This window comes from Quercus suber, unplaced genomic scaffold, assembly GCF_002906115.3.
Source record: "Quercus suber isolate HL8 unplaced genomic scaffold, Cork oak 2.0 scaffold_422, whole genome shotgun sequence".
NCBI lineage: Eukaryota > Viridiplantae > Streptophyta > Magnoliopsida > Fagales > Fagaceae > Quercus > Quercus suber.
The window spans coordinates 578,483-587,642 of NW_027069873.1; positions in this window are offsets into that span (position 1 = coordinate 578,483).

A 9,160-nucleotide genomic window follows, 5' to 3' on the forward strand; every position below is an offset into this window, starting at 1 on the left:
TTTTTTTTTTTTTTTTTTTTTTTTTTTTTTTTTTTTTTTTGTTTTTGGTATAAAAATAAAAATAAAAATAAAAAATTCTAAAAATTCAAAAAAATACAAAAACAGTGTGTGTTTTGTGCACATTGGTACTTGTGTACCTTGGATGACCATTGAAATAAAGTTTTCTAAACTTTGTTTCATTTGTAACTTAGATGAGCATCTCTATATACAACTAAGCAAGTGAGTCTTGTGGCTCTTGTGTGTGATGAGTAAGATTAAGTAATCTGTTGTACTTAACACTCGTATCACTCTTTTTGACGGGAATGACTAGAAAATCCTAAGAGAAAGGCATAAATAACCATCTCACTACTGTTGCCCGCTAATCAGGAATGACATTTGTGTGCTTCGACATAACAAAATTGGAATGTCAATTGCTTAACATAATTGGGTATTTCTTTTCTATCTCTTATATGCCCATGCATGATTTGCTTAAAAGAAAAATATGCAAAGAAAAAATAAAAAGCAAAAAGACCAAAATGCTTTTAAATATGATTGTAAGTGTGTATTCTAGGAGATGTGAGAGTTATAGGATGTACCTCGAAGGTGATAGTCCCCATCAAACAGTTATGATTGTGTGTGAGTTAAAATGATTTTCTCATATCTCAAATCATCATAACATATATACACTTATGCAATCTTGCAATGTTTTTCACACACAACACCCAATATTCTTTGCTACTCTTGATACATGTGCAGGTACAATGTGATTTGGTCATCATAAGGTTTACATATGTTAATGTATGCTTATTAAATTGTCTTAACTTGTTTGTGAAATATAAAATTGGTTAGACTTGTTTAGTATGTGTGTGTGTGTGTTTTTGGGATCTGTGTGCTTATTTTTTGTGGTTGAGAGATGATTTTGAAAGTTCAAAATGATGTTTGGATCCTTGGTTGAGTTGCATGTTTGATTGCATTCATATCTGTGTTTTTCTCTTCTGGAAAAATTGTTTTTAAGCAATCTTGACACCTCCTCGACACCTCTCAACACCTGACTTATCTATCGAGCTCATCTGTTGTTTTTCATTGCAATCTCAACACCTCTCGATAGCCAGGTGGATTGATTGAGAAATCTCCTATCCCCTCAATACCTCTTCGATCCATCAAGCTTGTTTTGCTGTGGACACCTCTTGATAGCTGAATCTGTCAAAGCTTTTAAATCTCAACACCTGTCTTGATACCTCTTCACACCTCTATCTGTCAAGATTTACTGAGGTTCCATAAATAGGTTCATACACGATTCGGACTTCATTTCCTCGATCTCTCTCAATATGTCCGTGGCTGTTCATCTCCTAAACACTCTCCTCTCTCTACCTTAAACCTCTTCCTCAAGGTTTCTTCGAGCTTAATCAAGTTCTTTTCTCACTTGGCAAGTCTCTAATCCCTCATTTTCATGCATTTCATACTTTGTAACCTAAGTTTTTGGATTTTTGCAAAATTTGGGGTTTTTCAAAATCAAAGAGGTTTTTATGTAATTTTTGTGATGGGTTTTGAAGATTTGATCTTAAAAACTTCATGCATTACATTCCATGTGCATTATAACTATATTTTCATGCCTTTAGATGTATGTTATATATGTTAAACTGATTGTGTGCTGATAGGTTTGGATTGGGCTGAGCCCATGATGATATTACTGTTGCACATCACATGCTCATGCATTTTGATGCATACGTACCTTACATTCAATATATTTCTATATATTTGAACTGTTTGGGACTTTTCTGAGTGTTTCTTTCTTCCCCCCTCTCTCTTTCTAGTTTACGTTAATGTGTCATAGCACCAAAACATAAGTCTACTCTATCCCGGAACCCTCTTCGTTCCGGGGCATCGTCTTCTTCTGATCTCACCCCCTCTTCTATTTGGTTCCGTGATGAGGATGCCCAAAAGGACTTCTCGGAGAACTTTTCTCAACGAGGTGCTCATTCGGAACACCAAGTCATTTTGTCGGACTTCTCCGACACTGACCTACCCACTGTCATTCACAGTTGGGGTTAGAAGTCATTGTGTGACGTCCCAATCACCTGTCCATCCGTGCTGATCCAGGAGTTTTACTCCAACATGCATGGACTTGATTCTTTAGTACCTCTCTTTCATACTCGCATTTAAGGTACGCTCATAATTGTCACATCGGAGTTGGTACCCAATGTGCTTCGTGTTCCAAAGGTAGAGCATCCTGACTACCCCGATTATGAGTGTTTGAGGAATGTGTCCAAAGACGAGATGATTTCCGCTTTTTGTGAGCATCCCATTGATTGGGAAGATCATCAGTTTACACCATGTTAGACCTTTGCTAAAGGTCCTAGATTCATGAACATGGCGATGACTTTTGTTTTGCACCCTCTTTCTCACTATAACTCTATCACAGAGCCTCGTGCTTGATTTTTGCTTTCCTTGTTAGAGCATCTCGCAATAGATTTTCCTTCACATTTTATTCTTTTTATTATAGATGTCTATAGGGATATGGCGACACGTGATAAGCTCATCTTCCCTTCAACTATCACGCAGATTTTGTGCCATTTTACTATTCCTTTTCCCTCGTCCAGCAACTCCTCCCACTCCTTCGACTCCATCCACCTCTGCTCCCACTACTTCAGCAGGAGGTGTGACTCTAGAAGTGATCATGGTGCAACTTCAGCGCATGGATGCTTGCCTTGATACACTCTCTACTAAATTGTATCAGGTGAACACCCATGTCGGCCGTATTGCTAGACGGCAGGCTCGCCTTGGTGGTTTTGTGGAGTTTCCCTCTCCTCCTCCTGAGGTACCTAAGGCATTTGAGGACGATGACAACTCCAATGACGATGATGATGGTGAGGATGGAGATGATAACTCTTCTAGCTCTGAAGAGATGTCTACTTGACACTCTTACCTTTTGTCACTCGTGACAAAAAGGGAGAGTAGTTTTGGTTATGAAAGTAGTCATAGTTAGGGAGAGGGTTAGTATAGGAGATTTTTGTTAGGGGGAGAGTGCACATTGAGGGATGTAGTGAGGATTTTATGTATCTTTTTCTTTTCTTTCTATTTGAGATACATTTATCTTGTACATGAGTCTTGTGACCATTTTGACATACATTGTACTTATATTCTTTATATATATTGATGTATGTTTTTCTTTTTACCTATCTATCCATGTGTTGTTTCTTTTCTTTCTTTATACACATGTTTCTTATAATTGTATGCAATCTATTATTTCTGTTTCACACAATTATCATATGTAGCTTGGCCTCAAACACAGAAGCTGCATTTGTTTTCCTCTTAGTGAGTTATGAACAATTTTTTTATAATGAGTCTCGTGGTGAGTTGTGAATTTTGTGACAATGATTAAGCATAACTATTCAATATGACTTTGGCCATTTATTTTATTTTACTAGATATAATATAGTTTGAACTCTATCTGCTCTATTAAGATTTTTCTTTAACGTCGAACCACGACACTAATTGGTTTTTTGTGCAAGCAGGATTCAAATTCCAAGTCTATAATAAAAGATTTTATTAGTTAAGCTAATTAGAATTTGTGACTTTAACATGGGTTAGGGTTTTATGGCAAGTAGGCATGCTTCCCATTTACCAACACCTAATGGCTTATCCCATATTAAGGTTTGGCCAGGGGTAGAGCCAAGGGGTCGAGGGGCAAATGCCCTCTCTGACCTTCCCCCAAACTCCTACAATAGAGGAGTCTAATGCTTATTTTGCCCCTGTTACCATATTTTTAGATTAGTTTGCTCTCTATTAAAAAACAAATTTTTTTGCTAAGAAGAGATAGGTTTTACATATTATTTGAAAGAAAAAATAAATAAATAAACAAATAACTTAATAATGGACTCACGATAGTTTTTATTTTCTGATAATTATTAGATGTCTCATGGCACTTTTGATGTTTTACTATAATTGAAATTCAATATCTTTGAGAGAATCTTAGCTAGCTAATCCATGGGTTTTATGGGTCAACAAGTTGTTGTAAAGTTTAAAAAGTTGGGAAATACACTGTTTTAAAGCTAAGAAATAGGAGACTTTCATGCTGGCTCCCCTAACTCTCTGAAGTTTTGAATTTAAGTGGTAGAAGAAATCCTTACAGGCATTAAAGATGTCTCTAAAGTTGCATCATTTTCAAAGGTGTTTTGTGACTTTTGCTAGTTCTTTTTTTGATGAACAACTTTTGTTAGTTCTAACCAAAGCACTATAGCCAAGGTTAATTTTGCTGAGAGCTAATTGGTTTAAGATGTTATGAATGTAATATAAAAGTTTATTATTTAAACTAGCATAATTTGGCTATTTGGTTGTCACATGGCGAAGACTATTATTGGGGCTGTATAGATATTTTTCTATTTCAATAAAGTTTGCTATTTCTTTCTCTATTAATATTTTTGGTTTCATTTGTTTATAGGATGCCATTTCTAACCAACAACAAAAAATTCTATGTCCCTACCATGATTGATTGCTCTAATCTAATAAATAGCTTCGCACTCACCCTCTACGCCTCTAGTGTCTTTTCCTTGAATTATTGGTTTTTTTTATAAACTCCTAGAATTTTTGGTTGTGAATGGACCCGACTGCTTTTGCATATTATCAGTACGTAGTTTCAATTTCTAATGGTCAAGTTTGTCGCCTATAAGTCCCACTTCTGTTATCAATAACATCAAATATTTAAAATTCATGACCAAAAGAGAACACACAGTATAAAGAAAAAGCAATTGAACACGTATCATTACATTACCCCCACTACCCAAGTTATTAATTTATTTCTTCCATATCAATCGACATTCTCTCCTACGATTATTTGCAGAGATCCTATTTAGATGTTTGGTGTATGTGATCTATAATCTAATCACTTAGTGTTTAAAGTTTCATTGTAACCTTGTTATTTATTTTTTTTTTAATGTCTAAGAAATTTCCGTTACTCTAACTAGTATACTTTTGATCACCTCAATAATATAATTTTTTTTCTTTTAGAATCTCTTTTGCTTTATATTGGCATTTTTTTACTCATAGTCTTTACTATTTTTATTTTAGCCAATAATCTATATATATATATATATATATAAACAGAGACTTTATGCGAGAGTGTATGAGATCTTGCCAAGTGACGTTTTAATTTTGCATTCAGCTTTTTACTTAAAACTCAGTACATCATACCACAATTAATAACGTCTTAATAAACTCTCAATTTGATATAATTGATTGAGTGTAATTGTGCTTATTCTTTAATATGTTATATGATGATGTGGCATATTGGGATTGGAGGGTGTAAAACTTGAGTTTTAAACCTCATCCTTATAAAATTTAATCTTTAATAAAAATATGTAAAAAAAAAAAAAACATTTTTAATTACCATTTTAGTCTTTAACACTTGTACTATGTGTCAAAATGGTTTTTAACATCTTAAACATGTCAATTTTGTTCCTAAACTTTTGGTATTGTGTCAAAATAATCCTTATTATTAAGTGGTACATGAAAAAATTAATGTATCTAACATTAACCATATCAAAATAATATTTTTATGCCATCTAAGCTATTCTTTGAATTATCATGTGTCCTTAATTATAAAATAAAATAAATTATTTGAAAATATATTATTTGCATCTCCATAAGTATATGAGATGTCATTTTATTAGCAGAAATTGAAAATTTATTTTCTCTTCTTTTCCTCTGCTTTCTCGACAACCAAACGGGGTTAAGTCTTGACTTTTTAGTTAAAGTGTTCATGAACATCATTTGAAAAACATAATTATTTAGCTAATTAGTTAGTACACGATTGCTTCATAAACAATATTGAGTAAATTATTTTAATTCTATTTAAGAAATTTTTTGTGAAATTTTCATTTTCATGTCCATTTTTTTTTATCTAATAGATTTAATTTTTCACGTTAGTTTAATTGAATAGTATTGTTTTTTATACTTTTTCTTAACTATAATTGATAATTCACAAAATGAGTAAACAACTTAGTGAGTATTGCAAATGATACAAGTAGACATTAACATGAGCATGAACATGAAGGGAGATTTCTATTCATTTTCTTGAAGAAAAAATGTACTTACCGAAAATTTCAAACTTTTTTAGGTAAAGAAGAATCAAGTGATAAATAGCAAAATCAATAAACCAAAAATTTTAGGAGTCTAAGAGGAGCCATTACTCATTTGAAACAACCCAAAATACTTGAGGACTAAAAAAAAACATCCAGTCCACACTTCCATCACAAACACTTTAGCTCAAGGACAACAATATATCTCTATATCTTTTATTAAAAAAAAATTATAATATGCTGCTAATCCATTTTAATATGGTTAATTGCTTTGCCTCAATCAGTTGCCCAAACAACATACCACTTCTTCATACCACAACCACAAATGACAATGCAGCATTGCCCATCTATAATTGCTAATCTGAACGTACAGATTTCTTTAATAGCTCTACCTTGGATTCTTTTGGCTAATATGTCTTTACTAAATCAAAATCAAACCACAAAAATCATATAAAAATCACTAAAATAGAGTTTAAAATTATAATTAAATTTTTAAAAGAAATCTAGGCACAATTGCACAAAAATTCCATGTAACTAAGTCACACTCAGGAATATTGAACCCTTTTTTCTTTGTATAAATAGGCGGGTCCCAATGGAATGAGGGAGGTAACAAATTTCTCTCCCAAACAATTATTGTAGGAACATAAAAGTTTTCCCTTGTAGACTTTTCATGCTTAAAGAACATGACTTGCCAACTAATCAAACTAGAGTTTTTAATACCTACAGCAATTTCACAACATCAAGAACAAACCCAATATATATAGTGTCAAATTTCACAATCTCTTGTTACATCAAATGAGTGTTTAATTTTTCTCACAAAGTATTGAATAGTAAAACTTCTGGGCCGTAGTTTTAACTACAACTCTCAATCATGTTGAACTTGGATGACACCTTTCCACAACGTATCATTATAAGATGCAGAAAAAATTTGGAGTGTACACAATATTTAGTGTGGATGGGAAGAAATTTCATCCTATTCCAACTGGTTAGGTCAGTAAGGGACCTATTCCAATGTAATGATCCTAGAATTTTGTATACAAGTAATAATCAAGGAAACTTCCATCTAAAATAGGTCAGACTTTTGGCAAGAGAGAAAATTGATGTCTAGACAAATCAAGCTAAGGCCAACCAAAATGGACCATATTCTTAATTTCTTGTTTTGATTTGTTCCATGTACAAGACTTACAGTCAATGCTTGGCATATAAAAGTTGAACATCTTATCTAAAGTTCACCCTCTGAAAGCTTGAAAAAAATTTATTTAAACCAACACAATATATAAATTATAAAGGAATCAAAGAAAAATTGTCAAAAATAATGAAAATTTAATTTGTGCTTAAATTCTTATGAGGATGAACACAATAGAAAAAGCTTTTTTTTTTTTTAATAAAGATAAAAAAATAAAATAAAATAAAATTATTTTCTAAGCTTATTTTGTACGTATGATAAAGTCCTATCACAAAGTTTTTTGAGACTCATGCTGATTAGTGATTAGGAGTTATAAAGGAATAATCATCAATCGATCGATCAATATCAATATATGTATAAAGCAGAAACCTCATGTGGGAGGGCATGAGGTCTTGCTAAGTGGCACTCTGATTTTGCATTTAGCCATTTTTACCTCTTTCATTAAGTTTTGTTTACTGTTACCCAAAAGTTTACATTAACTTATTTTACTGTTATCTCATTAGTCTCTTATTAATTGCCTAAACTTACACCACACATTTCTCTCTTCTTCATATCTTTTAGCGTACCCACCATTTTAATATTTTAAAAAAAGCAAAAAAATAATAATTAAAAACTAATAGTAATAATGTCCAGATAAGACCTTGGAGAGAGATAAAGATACACAAAAATGTTATGGATTGCTAAATAAAACGCACTGTTTCACTACATATCACCAAAATGAAAGACCTGAGACTAACAAAACATTTGAAAGAGAGAGAAAGAGAAATCTGAGGGGCCGTTGCCTCCCTCATTTTGGCCTCCCACCGCCATCAAGACGCCAAAACCCCTATGGGGTTTTTTTCTTTGTTCTTGTTCTTTTTTTCTTTTTAAATACAGGGCTTATATATGATTTAGGTTTAGGTAATTTGGTTGGATAGTTTTTGTTTTGGGTATATAAGTAGAGAGAATATTTGGTACACAATGTAAAGCCATTTTCTACCATGGTTTTAAATCATCTATAAGACAAATGCATATACATTTGCCCACACCATGTCTTAATGTCGCACTATTGATGAGTGGAAGACAATGAGAGAGTTGGACATACTTTCATTTCATAGTATGAAATATATGAACACAACACAAATTAGTTGATTTTCATGGTCCCGTTACTCATTTGCATTTATTTTTGGTTTCATGATCTTAAAAAAAATTAATCTTACCTTGAGAAAGCTATAAATATGTAGTGAAACTACTAAACTAATTTTTAATATCTCAAAATGTATATGTTTCTTTACTCTGATTTAGTTTACTTTTTCTTTATAATATATGTACAACACTATCCAAAACCATCTTATATAAAATATGACAAAATTATCCGTACATCATACAAGCAGCTTACTAGTTCGAATAAAATGAATCCCCACTTATTATGAATGCTTATCTATTGTCAAGAGAGAACATATAACAATTGCCTCATGCCAACTCATAGGGAAAAAAAAAAAGCTTTTGTTTCAAGAATTTAGATGTTGTTAAGATTCAAAATGTAATAAGGAACCAGGCCTTAAAGTGGGAGAGGCCCAGCCCATGAAGGAAAAGATAAGGGGAAGAAAGGCTTGGTCCTTGGAAAAAAAAGAAAGGAGGAGCCCGGCCCATAGGGAGAAAAGAATAAAGTTCTAGGCCTTAGGAAGAAAAAGAGGGACAAAGGGAAGCATGAGCCAAAGACTTAAGCAAGAGGTGGCATCCAAAGAAGCCTAAAAAGGGGGGGGGGGGGGGGAGCAGGTAAGAGCTAGGTTGGAATGGCACAGTATCTGCCAGCCCCAAGAAGAGATCCTTGAGGAGAGACTGGCATAAGGGATCCTGAATGTGGACAACTCAAGATGGCATGCTCATGATAAAAGGTGGGCACGAAAAATGAAGGGTGTCCTATCAAAAATCCAGA